The 16,022-nt window shown below is 43.6% G+C and overlaps 1 long non-coding RNA gene across 1 annotated transcript in view; it reads right to left on the minus strand.

The window, feature by feature from the left end:
- LOC119978424 overlaps positions 1-13,798 on the minus strand; it is a 166,799-nt gene extending 153,001 nt beyond the window's left edge. Inside the window, exon 1 of the long non-coding RNA XR_005463447.1 lies at positions 13,610-13,798. This is a non-coding gene — a long non-coding RNA (uncharacterized LOC119978424). The remainder of the gene's footprint in view (positions 1-13,609) is intronic.
- Between the last annotated feature and the right edge of the window lie 2,224 nt (positions 13,799-16,022).

Here is a 16,022-nt window from a genome sequence, read left to right on the forward strand (position 1 = left end):
CCACCAGTCCCCCCAGCACTCGCACCAGTGGCACGGATCCCGGCTGAGTGTGGCGGCGATGGACACAGTCTGCAACCGGCACGCCGGGTTCACGCACGGTTGGGACAACACGTGGCCCGTGCCATCGGAAACTCGGCCCATCGGGGGGCGGAGCATTGCAGGTGGGCCGGCCGATGACGCGGCAACGGAGTTGAAGTGGTGCACAGCACGATGATGCCAGTTTGGAGGAGGCGGAGTTTGGCGGACCGGCGTCAAACCGGTGCCGGCCCCGGTGGGAGTCCATTCTCCGCCCAATCGCCAAACATGATTTCAGCGTCTGCCTACGGAGAATCCCACCCATCGATTGGTTGAGCTGAATGGTCTCCTTCTGTGCTGTATATTCCATGAAGTCCGATGTAACTCTACGAAAAGAGTCGTCCTAACTCTAGATGGTGATTTAGACAAAAGGCCAGGGTGTCAGCTTGCCCGATGGCAAGTGGGCCCCTAATGAAGTGGGCCCCCTGTATCAAATAAAAATGCAATGAAGAAACAAACACAGACAACTGTTTTAGTAATAAAAAGGAAGAAGAAAAAAAAGAGAACAGGACACAAATAAGCAGTGCATGAAAAGGAACGAAGCAGGGGTGGTAGTGGAAGGATGAGGAATAGGGGGGGCCGGGTCAGGCATAATTAAGGAAATTCCATGTTTTCAGCAAGAGTGTGTGAATTTAAAGATAAAGTTACAATTCGTGATTTGAGATGGTTGGCAACTTCAAAGGATATCAAGCAGTAGTCTTGGTTCAGCCAGTACATCGGTCCGGGGCCCGGAGAGCCAAGAAGGGGCCCGTGATTCTCTGAAGGGCCCTTAAAAATTATAATTAATTAGATAAATAAATCTCCAACTTCTTTCCTAAGGTTTGTATTCTAATTTAATAAAATATAATTGTTTTTAAAAAGAGCAATACCAAATAAAAATGCAATAAAGAAACAAACAAATAATCACTCAGTGTATGAAGGAACGAAGCAGTGTTAAACGGATGTGAAAAGGAGTGGGGGTGGGGGGGGGGCTGGTTCACCCGGGTCGGACATAGTTGGAAATCCACGTTTTCAGCAAGAGTGTGTGAATTTAAAGATAAAGTTACAGTTCGTGAGTTGAGATGGTCGGCAACTTGAAAGGATATCAAGCAGTACATAGGATTGTGAGGTCACCGAAAAGGAGAAGCGGTACCTTTGACCGTGAATCATGAGGTCAAAGATATTGAAGTGATAAGCCATGATCGGTAAACTCAAAGGGTTGCGACTTGTAACACTACACTGGTATCAAACTGGACATGTTAACTTTGGTCGTGGGACCATTCTTAATGTCTTACTATAGTCGGACCAAACTTCTAAGTTTCAACAGTTGTCTCAGTTGCTTGCTGGTGTGAACACTGGACAGTGGATTGTCTCCTCTTCTGAAGCTGCATAGGCCACAGTAGTATTGACTAATGAACATAGCCTGTTGAAGTGTAAGTAAGTTATTTTATATTTTTTATCAAGTAGGGGTTTATCTGGCGTTCCTTCAAGTTATTCTTGCAATCATCAATATTCATTTTTCCCAATGTGGGCTATTTTTAATTAAGTTTTTATTTCAGGAATATTACCCCTACCAGCATGGAAAAGAAAAAGCATAAATCTGGGTCACTAAAACGCAAAGAACAAAAAGAAGCAGAAAGGAAAGAATCAGCCAAGCGATGTAGGCCTATTACAGAGTTTATAATACCACCAGCACAATCCACATCAATATCCAGTTCTGCAACAAATAATCAAGAAGCAAGAAACAATGCTCATGGTGATGATGCAATGACATGTGTGTTACAAGAACAGAGAAGAGCTACTTTGAATGTAGAGACAAATACAAGTGTATCCATTACTAATCAACCCAGGCCCAATATTTCTTCTGGCTTCCTTGTTCCGGTATCTGTACTGCCTGTAGTTGCAACATCTGAACACATAGCTTCAACTAGTGACAGGGAATCAGATATTCCTTCAAGCATAAATGACTTGGTTTCTGAAGCACATCCTGTAAATGAACCTACGCAAGAAAATGAAAGATCAATTACTGGAATCTTCAAATATCCATCACGAGCAAAGCTAAAACAGTTTTTTGCTGAACATCCACTTCAGCCACTTGATGATCTGCCATTTGATGCTCGTTTGTATGAGAGGAAAATTATGAATGACTCAGTCCCAAGAAAATGGCTAACATATAACAAAGAAAATAGATGCTTATATTGTTCATACTGCTTAGCCTTTGAGTTTTCCAACACTTGTAATCCATCACCCTTTGTACGTGTCTTTAGTGACTACAGGCGTATTAGCCAGAGCTTGACTTTACATGAATCGACAACAACACATGTCAGAAATGCTCAGCAATATATCAGTGTGGTTAATGATGGCACCTTAGATAAACTTTTTGCAGCATCACTAATTAAAAGGAAAGAAGAAGTATTGAAGCAGAGAAGTATTGTCATGCGGATTATAGACATCATAAAGATGTTAGACAAGCAAGCACTTCCTTTTCAAGGTCACAGAAATGAATCGGCCTACACTCTAGATAATGAGGTTCTGAATCATGGCAATTTTGTAGCTACAGTGCAGTTGATGGCAAAATATGACCCCATTATGGCAGCTCACGTTTCTGCAGTGCAAAACAAGTCTAAACAAAGAATCAAATGATTAGAGCAACAAGGAAAGGCTCAAAGTAAAGGCCGTGGTGGACTTGTTACATACCTGAGTAAAACAACTATAAACATGTTAATCAAAATTATGAAGAATATGATACAAGAAAGAATTAGTCATGAAGTTTCTCAAGCAAAATATTATTCTATTCAGGTTGATTCAACACAAGATAATTCATCCATCGATCAGTTTAGCATTATTATTCGTATGTGCTTAAAGGTATTATCTGTGAGCGACTACTTTCAGTTGTGCCAAGTAATGATGTTACAGGACAGGGACTTTTTGATCTATTGATTGAAACATTACAGCATCTTAAAATTGACCCCCCAAAATGTTTATCTGATAGCACAGATGGTGCTGCAAGCTACCATGGCCAGTATAATGGTTTACAAAGTAAAATTGCTGATGTGGCTGATCAACATGTTCATATATGGTGCTATGCCCATGTCTTGAATTTGGTGATAACTGAAACAACAAAATGTTGTGTGCCTGCAGTTTCTTTTTTCAATTTGCTCCAGAATATAGCAACTTTTATGAAAGCATCATACAGGAGAATGGCTGTATGGATAGAAGTTGTTGGAAAACATCTAGGACAATAAAAAATGAAATGATTAAAGCTAACTGGTGAGACCAGATGGTCAGGAAAATCCAATGCAGCAACAACTATATTTGGACGTTTTGATGATGCCGCTGCCAGTACTTTCGTAAATCTATTGACATACTTATCAATGATACATGATTCAGAAAGGTTTGATGCAAAAACAAAACATGAAGCAAATGTTTTACTTCAAAGTCTTCTAAAGTTTGAAACCATATTGACAGCATTTACTTACTTGCATATATTTGAAACTACAACCCCGTTATCAAGTTATCTACAGACAAGTGGTAGATTCAGCTACAACAAAGTTGAAGGAACAGACAAGAACATTTGATAACGTTCATAGCAAGGCTTTGGAATTTGTAAATAAATGAAATGACAGGATTTCACAGATGAATATGGATGAAAATCAAACATTGGAAATGATGCATTGGAAACAGCATTGCCAGTTAAGAGGCAGAGGAAGAAGAAAAGAATGGCAGATGAGCTTATTGATGATGAAAGAAATTCCTCAGATTCACCAGCTGATTTTCGAGTAAATGTGTTTAACCTAATAATGGATTGCATTGTCCAGTCACTAGAATCACGCTTTGTACAACACAAACAGTTGTATAAAGATTTGTCCTGCTTGGACCCAGCAAAGTTTAAAACTATTGCAGAGAAGGGCCTTGAAGATGAAGCATTGAAAGGTATTATTAAGCTGTTTCCACAAATCAGCAAAGATCAAGTAATATTGGAATTGTTTTCTTTTGCTTCAAACTTTGATGTATTAAAGCTATTGCTTAATGATGGTGAGAATATGGATTCCAGTTGCAACAATTGTAAAATCTGCAGCACTTGCCCATCGTGTGTACTAAAAATTCTGGCATCAAACAGACTCCATGACAAGGCATATGATAACCTTTATGAACTTTATAAAGTCATCTGCACACTATCAGTTACTCAAGTCCAATGTGAGAGGACATTTTCAAAGCTGAAGATCAAAAAGACAAGGTTAAGAAATTTGCTGTCTGAAGAGAATTTGGAATCATACATGTTGCTATCCATTGAAAAGGAATTGTTAGATGAATTGGATGAAGAAACAATTATTGGCAGGTTCGCACAATCATCTAGCGAACACAAACATTTGCTCTTAATATAGTGGACTGCATGCAATGCTCTATTGTGCTTTTGAACTATCTGTTAATGTGTAAATTGTGCAGTAAACTATTTAAAAATATCAACCAATTACTTAAAATTTAAAAAAATAAATAAAAAATTCAATTATAACATTCTGTATTTACATTTGGTATCTACTGCCAGTAATATGTACAGTACATGTACACTGTAATTACTAAGAAATACACATTTTTTCCACAAAAATTTTAATTGTACCCTTTTTTCCATATGTATTTTTTGAAAATTTTATTTATTCGTTAGATTTTTAGACCCAGTCCGCCACTGCAAAAGGGCGGCACAGTGGTTCACACTGTTGCCTCACAGCGGCAGGGACAGTGTGCGATTACGGTCTTGGGTCACTGTCTGTGTGGAGTTTCATGTTCTCCCTGTGTCTGAGTGGGTTTCCTCCCACAGTCCGAAGATGTGCGGTTTAGTTGAATTGGCCAATGCTAAATTGCCCCGAAGTGTCCAAAGATGAGGTGGGGTGGTCTTTCGGAGGGTCGGTGCAGACTCGATGGGCCAAATGGCCTCTTCTGCGCGGTGGGGATTCTGTGATTCTATGAAAAGCTTCAGGATAGGGAAAACATTGGGTTGAATTTTGCTACTTACCTGGAAGACCCTCCGCTGGAGTCAACAGCTGGGTAGAACAGAGGGCGGCATTTTGCTGACTGCAGCTAATGAAGAGGCCACAGCCCGGGCCATTGGTCAATTAAGGATAGCGGCCCACTCCCAAAAACTGCTCGTCCAATCAGAAGCCCAGCAGCTCAGCAGCGCCGCCAATGGTAGTGGCCAGTGCTGAGGTTGCAGCTCCAGGTGCAGGGATTTCACTGCCAGGGTGCCCTTGAAGAGAGGTGAGCGAGGTTCGAGTAACATTGAAATGAAAAATGAAATGAAATGAAATGAAAATCGCTTATTGTCACGAGTAGGCTTCAAATGAAGTTACTGTGAAAAGCCCCTAGTCGCCACATTCCGGCGCCTGTTCGGGGAGGCTGTTACGAGGCTGATAGCCACAATGTAGTGATTAGAGGGTGGGGATGGAGGATTGGAAGGGGAGGGTGGCAGCAATCATGGACCACCATTGAGGGTTGGCATTGCCAGCTGTGAGCCATAGAGCACTGCCCAAGGAGGGCTAAGCTTGAAGCGGGTCCACTTGATGTAAAATGCCCATGGAGGAGGGAGGTGGCCTTTAATTGGCCACTTAAATGGATCAATTGGCAACCTAGTGGGCAGCCGAACTGGCAGGTTTTCCATTGCTGATAATATGGCATGGCAGTGAGAAGGTGTTAGGCTTCGCACTCACCAATCATATCCTACCCTCCCCTCACCCACAACCTGCCATTTTGGCAGCCCTTCTGTCTCCCAGCCCCATCGCCAATAGACCAGGAAAATTCAGCCCACGATGAAGGCTCTCATTCTGTGTCATTGTAACAGTGTGCAAAGCCCGTAAAATAAAGATTGCTTCTAATTTCAGAGGCACTATTGTGCGCAAAAGTGTAACAGATTCAGCGTATCCTGAATCATGCTTATTGCCAGTGCAGGAGAAAAGCTGATGATGGTCTCGTAAGTGCAGAGTAGAAATAGCAGCTCCCGAGACTTGTTACAGTACCAGGCTGAGCAGCTATGGCTGGCAGCTGAGAGCTCTGCGCACTCTTGTACTCAATTTTAAAAAAGAGTGAGGCTTATAATTTGGTGCCAAAGACTGGCAAATACGTTCCCTGCTGCTTGCAATATTTCTAAAGGTTTAACTTAAGGCATCAAGGGAAAATGTCTGTTGCAGCTGTTTTGCCTTTTACGCATGCAAATAGAGGGGGCCAACATTTATTTCGGCCTGAGCTGCCCTGCCACAGCCAACTCTGTTCTGTAGTTCATCAAAAGTCATGATGAGTTGCAACAACTCACCGAGACTCCTTCGACAGCACCTTCCTAACCCGCAACCTCTACATGCAGACTCCACACAGACAGTGACCCAGAGCCGGGATCGAACCTGGGACCTCGGCGCCGTGAGGCTGCAGGGCTAACCCAAAGCGGCCATTTCTAACCCCTTTGTCATTCCCATCTCCAAACTCCCCTCCTTCTTGAAGGCCATCATCAGATGTGCCGATCATTTTAACTCCTTCCAATTCTGATCCATTCAGTTTGAGGTTTCATTCCACCTGTGGCACGAAGGCTGCATTTGTTAAATACACCAATGATATTCTATGTGACTGCATCTAGTGTACAGTATTTCTCCCTCAGCCTCTCCACAGTTTTCAAGTCAAAGCATTTTCCCCCACCGTCTCTTATCCGAGTTCCATTTCTCTGGAATCACCATCTCATAGTTCAATTAATATTTGTCTCAATGGTGGGCAGCACAGTGGTTAGCACTGTTGCCTCACGGCCCTGAGGACCCGGGTTCAGTCCCGGCCTTGGTTCACTGTCCGTGTGGAGTTTGCACATTCCCCCCTGTCTGCGCGGGTCTCGTCCCCACAACCCAAAGATGTGCACGGTAGGTGGATTGGCCACGATAAATTGCCCCTTAATATTTGTCCCAATGTAGCCACCCACTATGGCTTCTCCTTCCAACCCCACACCTCTGGTATGCCTGAATGTTCGATTACAGGCAACTTCATATTCCTTTTCTACTTTGAGTGACCTCACCTGTGTTGAAATTTCTTCTTGGCTGAGAGCTCATGTTTCCACCTTGCTGGAAAAATGTTACATAGTTCTCAATCACAATGTTGTTAGCAACGTGAAACGATAATGCTGAATGCAGAGAAAATTAAATCCGTACAATTTTATGAAATGAAATTGAGGCTTAATGTTGAGTAGAATGAAAGTCGGAAGCTGCAGAGCTCCCAGAATTTGACCTGAATGAGGGCCAGTATAAAATGGCTTCATAATTCTCCGAGAAATGAACAAACTTATCATTAGCATTGGAGCACCATTAAATAGTAGAAGGTGGCTTTAGGCAGCCAGTTCCTGGAGTTATTAATTTTTATCGCTGCTGTGTCATCGTGAGAAGTTCTAAATCACAGCACGTTCGCAAAGAGGAAGAGAGAGAAAAGAGATTTGAATGGTAACTCATCTCAGCCTCTCTCTTCAGCGTCCTATCCGTTAATCACAGGGGGTGGGGGATGGGGGATGGGGGTGGGGAATGTGAATGGCCTGCTTATGGGAGTGATACAAAATCAGAAAATCTATCTGGCATAAAGATTCAGATGGAGGGGCTCTTGGGAGGCATTGTACGAGTGGGCTAAAAGGGTCTAAAACCTGGAACTGGGGAAATATCTCAGACAGCAGGGTGTCTTACCAGAAGTGGCCAAACCGTAAACTGGGGTGTTATTTGGTCGGTTAGTTTTAAATATCATAGAATTTACAGTGCAGAAGGAGGCCATTTGGCCCATTGAGTCTGCACTGGCTCTTGGAAAGAGCACCCTACTTAAGCCCACACCTCTACTCTATCCCTGTAACCCCATCTAACCCAAGGGCAATTTAACATGGCCAATCCACCTAACGTGCACATCTTTGGACTGTGGGAGGAAACCAGAGCACCCGGAGGAAACCCAAGCAGACACGGGGAGAACGGGCAGACTCTGCACAGCCAGTGACCAAGCCGAGAATCGAACCTGGGACCCTGGAGCTGTGAAGCCATAATGCTAACCATGATGCTACCTTGCTGCCCAAAATCTATCTAGTTTAAAAAGAATTCTGGAGAACTTCACCACCAGGACTGTCATGACCTGAGGGAGAGAGGATTCATAATAATAATAATCTTTAGTGTCACAACTAGGCTTACATTAACAATGCAATGAAGTTACTGTGAAAATCCCTCGTCGCCACATTCCGGTGCCTGTTCGGGTACACAGAGGGAGAATTCAGAATGTCCAATTCACCTAACAGCACGTCTTTTAGGACTTGTGGGCAGGGATAATCGTACCCGTGAATTCCGGAGGTGAAAGCTATTGTGGGATAGGACTCCTGACTTACCCTGCATGAATAAAGAATGGTGTTTCATAGAACTGTGTAGTTGCATAATGCCCCACATGCTGGAGGAGAATGCTAGTGGTCCTGTAAGATATATTTTGATGATTTAAACTGAAATTTACCTTCTCACTTGAAGTATCATTTGCCTTTTAATTCATGTTTGATTTGCATTGGTTCTGATTTGTGTTAAAGTAAAAGTTACAAAAAGTTAAATCTTGGTAATTTTTAAAGTTGGGGGTCTTTTGGTATATGTGGTCATTCTGGTTTAACGTTCCCTCACGGGATCAGATCAGACCTTTTCTCTGTGAAGGCACCTTTCAAACCTTGTCCTAAATGATAACTGAGTGAATGGCCCTTTAAAGTTAAATATTTAATATTTATCTCGCGCCAGGAGTTTGGTATTGAGCTTTCTTTTCCTTTATCTTTTTAGGGGCTGGTTTAGCTCACTGGGCTAAATCGCTGGCTTTTAAAGCAGACCAAGCAAGCCAGCAGCACGGTTCGATTCCCGTACCAGCCTTCCCGGACAGGCGCCGGAATGTGGCGACTAGGGGCTTTTCACAGTAACTTCATTGAAGCCTACTCGTGACAATAAGTGATTTTCATTTTGTCTTTTTATGTGATGTTGGTGTCGCTGGCTGGGCCAGCATTTATTGCCCATCTCTAATTGCCCTTAAACTGAGTTTAAGGGCAATTAGACCATTTCAAAGGGCAATTACGAGTCAGCTACATTGCTGTGGGTCTGGAGTCACATGCAGGCATACCAGGTACAGATGGTATTGTTTATGATAATCGACGATGGTTTCATGGTCACCATTACTGAGACTTAATTTTCAATTCCAGGTTTTATTAATTGTATTGAAACTCCATCAGCTGCTGTGATTTGATTTGACACCTTGTACCCTGACATTAGCCTGGACCCCTGGATTACCGGGCTACTGTGCACTGTCTCCCCTAGCTTGTCAAATACTGAAACAAAATCTGGTACTGTGAGGAATCACATATGATGAGCCATGATGCTTTGGTGCCCATGCCAATACATTATCTGATTGAAGCTTGTCCTATGTTTTTGTGAGAGATGTACACAGCCCAATGATGTTCCAGGCATTTCATAATATGCCTAACTGAACCATCAGTGATCAACATTTGACTATAGTAATGGGGATGGGAGCAATGCACATTTCCGAGAATCTTGTTGAAGTCACTGTCACATATTACATTTCTGGTTCAATTGCAGCATTGTGTTGGTATTAGATGATTTGACCACTATGATACAGCACGGTAAGAATATTACATCATCACGTAACTTTTTAAAAAATAAATTTAGAGTACCCCATTCATTTTTTCCAATTAAGGGGCAATTTAGCGCGGCCAATCCACCTACCCTGCACATCTTTGGGTTGTGGGAGCGAAACCCACGCAAACACGGGGAGAATGTGCAAACTCCACACGGACAGTGACCCAGAGCCGGGATCGAACCTGGGACCTCGGCACCGTGAGGCAGCAGGGCTAACTCACTGCGCCACCCTGCTACCCTATCATCACGTAACTTAACAACATTACTTTCTTTCCCTCTCAATTCATCTTACAAACATGATACAAAATACTGCTTGGGATGGAGGGAATGATAAACATTTCTTTCTGTCATGTTGCTGTATAGAGCCTTGGTCAGACCCCAATTGTGGCACTGGATTCAGCTCTGACAGCTGGCCCACAGTAGGGATCTATTGGCCTTGAAAGGAGTGCAGTGCACTGCAGGTTCACTGAAATGGCACCTTAAATTAAAGGGTTAAATTAGGAAGACAAGAGGCATATACATAGCTTGATCCTCTCTTCTCATCGAATTTACAGTGCAGAAGGAGGCCATTCGGCTCATCAAGTCTGCACCGGCCCTTGCAAAGAACACCCTACTCCATCCCACGCCTCCACCCTATTCCAGTAACCTCGCTTAACCTTTTTGGACACTAAGGGCAATTTAGCATGGCCAACCCACCTGCACGTCGTTGGACTGTGGGAGGAAACCGGAGCACCCGGAGGAAACCCATGCAGACACAGGGAGAACGTGCAGACTCCGCACAAACAGTGACCCAATCCTGTAATCGAACCTGGGACCCTGGAGCGGTGAAGCAACTGTGCTAACTATTGTGCTACCATGCTGCCCCCATTACCCTGCTGCCCCCTTGAGTATATAGATTGAGGTGTGATTCAATTGAGGTTTTGATTTGATTAAAAGGATTAGATGGCGTTGATCAAGAGAAACTATTTCCTTTGGTGAAGAAATCCAGAACCAAGGGGTGTCACCTTAGAATCAAAGCCAGGCCATTCAGGTACAAAATCAGGAAAGATTTCTCCACAGTAAAGGTAGTAAAAATATACAGCTCATTCTCAAACCCCCCCCCCCCCCCCCCCCCCCCCCCCCCCCCACACACACACACACACACAGCCCCCCCAATGGTGCTGGATTTTTCAATCAATTGAAATTTTCAAGATTGAGGTGAACAGTTTTTTGTTAGGTCGTGATATCAAGGGAGATGGATTAGAGATGTGTAAATGGTGTCGAGGCACAGTGATATTCTAATTGGATCACCCAAGTTCCCATTCCCCTGCTCAGCAGGCTGCGGCTTGCTGTAATGTGTAGCTATTGTCTCATTGTGTGCTGTTGGCATGTTGAATTCTGTGCGAGCAGTATCTTGATGCAGCTGGTGACCTGTTTAAAGTAAATGAGTTCATGCATTTTTATAAAAGAGCAAAGAATTGTCACACAAATTTGCTAAGTGCTTTTGTGCGAGTGTCACGCAATGCTTGGTTACCTCTTAATTTTTAAATGATATAGTGGAATTGGATGCTGTGTCTGATTGGGAAGTAGAAGTTTGAATCCATGGTCCGAAGACTTACTAACGTTCACAGCAGGGCATCTGCTACTGGGCTAGTTTACTGGTGCTGCTCTGGGCAAGAGAGAAAGGGACTCATGCTAAGTCATAGAGTCAAACAGCACAGAAAAGGCCCTTCTTCCCATCACGTCTGTGCCGGTCAAAGACAACCCCCCACCTAAACTTTCTTTTGTTTTGTTTTATAAAACTTTTTATTGCCATTTTCAAAATTATATACATTGCCGTTCTTTATCACTTATTGTACAGTCACAAAAGTTTCTCCTTAGGTTTCTGCATTTACAGTCTGTCGCCGTCTGGCTCAACATACAATCCTCCCTATTCCCCCCCCCCACCTCCCGCCCCTCCAGCTCCTCTCTCCTTGAACCCCCCTCCCGTCCCCCCTTTTTCACTGCTGCTCCCCCACCCCCCACCCCCCTCCGCGGTCCTCCCTCGCTTTCCTCTTTCTGGCTTGTCGTGGCTATTTCTCCCAGGCTACTGGCTATTTATTTATTCATGTGTTGGCCACAAACAGGTCTCGGAACAGTCGGCTGAATGGCTCCCATGTTTTGTGGAAGCACTCTTCCAACCCACGGATGGTGAATTTGATTATCTCCATGAGGAGAAATTCTAATAGGTCGGACAGCCAGTCTGCAGCTTTAGGTGGTGCTGCTTATTGCCAACCGAGCAGGATTCTACAGCGGGCGATTGGGGGGCAAAGGCACGGGCATCCGCCCTCCTCCTCATGAAGAGATCTGGCTGGTCTGATACCCTGTAGACTGCCATTTTCGGGCATGGCTCCATCCTCATCCCCACCACTTTGGACATTGCCTCGAAGAAGGCTGTCCAGTACCCTGCAAGTCTGGGGCAAGACCAGAACATGTGGGCGTGGTTCACCTAACCATTCTAATCCCATTTTCCAACACTGGCCCCATAGCCTTGTATGGGCTGGGATCGCAAGTGAACATCTAAATAGTTCTTAAATGTTATGACGTTCTCTGCCTCCACCACCTATATTAATTTGTCATTTTTTAAATGGAGTTGAACTGCCCCATTGGTCTAGTTATAAAGTAATGGTCAATGTTATGTGGGCCTAAAAATTGAAGATTCAATCCCTGACCTGTCCTGAGTTAACAGATGTCAGGATGGATAACTATCTGGTAGGAATTGGTCTTTATTAGCATTCTCTGGGCTGAGCGAGAGGGATGGATCAACGTCCTCTGGCTTGACGGCTATCCCATGAATTATGCCAGGAAATGCGTGGAGGTGGGAATCCGCCGAGGTTACGATCTGGCTCACCCATGATGCTTTCCAAAGTGAGACTAAGGGGGTAATCTCATCGAAACTTAGTGGGCAAGAAATACATAGGATTGGGTGGAGCGCCAGTTCCAAACTCACCTCTTCATCGGTTCACCAATGAAGAATGAGCACTGAGGCAAGGGAGGTGCCAGAAGCACAGAAATCTGAAGACTCAGCATCTTCAGGAGAACAGGGGGAAAAAGTTGAGATTTAATTGTCAAAAATAAGATATGGGATGTTGATCATTATGAGCTCCCAGTGAAGTTGAGTATCAAGACAAGCTTGCACTTGGAGCCACTGCACTGTTGACTTAATAAATTGTGGTCGGTCAGTTAGAACGAGTCAGCACAGAGCAGATAACACAACACCTCTCCTCAAGAAGAAGGGAAAATTGGAGAGATCATGATTCCAAAGTTCCTTTTGGGTCGTTCTCTGTGACTAGTTTTACAAGAGAGTTGCCAGAGACGACATGTCTGGATAGTCTGGCGGGTTGAGGGATTCTTAACTGAGTGGCTAAAGGCGAGGGAGCATGTTTGCTACACAGGGGGTGGGGGGGGGGGGGGGGGATGGAAATAGCTCAACACAACAAAAATGTGTTTCAGGAAAAGGTAAACAATGTCACATTGATTTCACATGTTGGGGCATGCTGAAAATCCTAACCTTCAAAACGTTCCCTTCTATGTGTGGCTATTGTAGGTTTTTCAATCCTTGTTTTTTGCATGATTCTGAGTGGCGGAATTTAACTTTTTTTTTCTTATAGTCAGCATTATTTTGACACTGTCCCATAACTATGTCACTCAGAAAGGTGGGGCCGCTGCGAGAGAATCAAAAGACCTTTTAACAGAGTGTCTGTGAACATCAAAGCCAAAAAACAGGAACGTGCGCACGAGTGGGATGTTGTTGGCTGAAATTTCACTGAAGTTGCAGAAAAGTCAACTTTCTTTTTTCTCAAAACTAAAGCCTGTACATTAATTCTCGCAGAGAGAGCAGCTGTATTCTTTAAATAAATAAAACTTTAAACATTTACCTTGCATTGTTTGCCCACAGAGCAGCTTCTGTTCTTCCAAAGACACTTTTCAAAGTTTTTCTGCATGCTTTCCCCCTTTTGAGATGGATGACAGGGATAGTCGAGCTCGGCAGCCACACGTTTCACCTTTGCTGAGGGAGCTAGGGACTGAATGAAGCATTTTCTTTCCAAGTTCTATGAAAACATTACATCAGGTCAGTGGTTTGTGCGATCGCCCTTTTAATTCCTTGAACTCCATCTGCATCGAAAACTTTAAACGTCAACGTGCTGATTGTTTACTCTCTCTCTCGCCCTCTATTCTGATTTGTAGTTATTGGGCCCGGAAGAAGGGGATTTCCTTTCACGCCTTCTGGCAGTTTTGTGTCGGAACATGGCAGGGTGAACTGACAGAAGTGGCTTTAACAGCTCATCGTGGTTGTAACTGAACAGCTCAGCTGCCCACCAAGCTATCCTGACTGCCTGGAGAGGAAGTCATTAATTTTACCTATAAATCATTGTACCAGAGTTTGCAACTTTTCTCTCATTTCCTCCCGGAAAGAAAAGTTTTATTTTTTTGGCAGTTTTGAAAAAGTGAATGCTGATAGATAATGATGTTTTCTTTTCTTTCCTCTTTTAGTTTACGTCCAGAAAAGAGTTTGCAAGATCATACTTAGATAAGCCCATCTCAATTTAACCATCCAAAACAGCCCTTAACTCGTCCATTGTTACATCTATTTGCTTACTAAATGGTTTAAAGACCATTTTAACTTGAAAGTTTTTGCAACGCCAGTTCTTGGGAGTGTGAGTTGATAATAATGTGGGGTTAATGAAAGGGCATCGGTGATCTCAGAGAACAGCGGGGTCTATCTCCTTAAACAATGGGATTTAAACATTGAGCTAGTAAACAATCAACATGTTGGCGTCCAAGCTAGAAACGAAAGAAAGATGGAAAATGAAATCAGGTGGACTCAAATCTGGAACAGAAAGAGAATTAAAGAGAGGGAGTCAAAGAGACAGACCAGCAATAAAACAAGTTGTATTTATGTAACACTTCAAAAGTAATAAATTGTCACAAGACATTTCGCAGAAGCGTTAAAAAGAGTGGGTGGGAAGGGCAGCACGGTGGCACAGTGGGTTAGCACTGCTGCCTCACGGCGCCGAGATTCCAGATTCGATCCCAGCCCCGGGACTCCGTGTGGAGTTAACACATTCTCCCCGTGTCTGCGTGGGTTTCACCCCCACAACCCAAAGATGTGCAGGCTGGGTGGATTGTCCACGCTAAATTGCCCCTTAATTGGGATAACAAAGAATTGGGTACTCTAATTTTATTTTATTTTAAAAACAGTGGTGGGCACCCTGTAGCTCTTCGGCTGCAGGAGGTCCATCAGGCTTCTGAGTGGGGCTCACAAGACATTCTGTTGACCATTGTCCATGTGCAAGGCAGCCAGATTCCATTGGTTTCCAACTGCGTAGTTTCTTTCCTCCTATATGACCAAAGTAAAGAAAGGACACATGAAGTGAGATAGAACATAGAACAGTACCGCACAGTACAGGCCCTTCAGCCCACGATGTTGTGCCGACCATTTTTCCTCATCTAAGATCAACTTAACCTACCTAACCTAAGGATGCATGCAGATTGCTCACAACATTGACTGTGAAAGCCGTGCACTTAATCTGTGTCCAAAACGTAAACATTTATTTTGTTTATACCATCTGAAGTTGGTAGTTCTATTAATATATGGATTATTAAGCATTTTCGATAGCTCGTTATGAAATACTTGGCCTGTGCTACATGCATTCAGTTTTATTCATGGGGTTGTGATTAGTAAACAAGCCCAATTTCAGTCGTGTGGCCCCACTGAGACAATGCAGGGCCACTCACAAACCTTGGTTGCCTATTACTGGTCAAAAACAATTTTTCACTGGACCACACTGTGGTGATCCGCATCACTGTAAATACACAAGGGGTTAATGTAAATACACGTAGACTAGATAGACACTAGAGGGAGCACAGAGACATGATACACAGACAGTCAACCAATAGGCCAGTAAGGTAGGACACAACCAATGGGCATTCACGACACACCCAAGAAGTGACACTACCACAGGAGGGCATTACACCAACCCATATATAAAGGACACAGCACACATGATCTTCCTCTTTCCAGTGGAGACACCTCGTAAGTAGACAGGGTTGATTTGAAACACATCCCACCCACCACGTGGATTGTAGCAGACTGGTTCATCAGTCTGAGTAGCTGTAGCAGGATTAACAGGAGAGTCGAACCCAAGTAGGAGAATTGTTAACAGTTTAATAAATGTGTTAAAAGCTATCTCGAAGTCTGAACCTTCCTTTGTCAGAGTGCACATCAAGGAAGCAGCTTATGCTACGTCAAGAGCATAACAAAACATGGTACCCAGGAGTGACCTGTTT

This window comes from Scyliorhinus canicula, chromosome 15 (assembly GCF_902713615.1).
Source record: "Scyliorhinus canicula chromosome 15, sScyCan1.1, whole genome shotgun sequence".
NCBI lineage: Eukaryota > Metazoa > Chordata > Chondrichthyes > Carcharhiniformes > Scyliorhinidae > Scyliorhinus > Scyliorhinus canicula.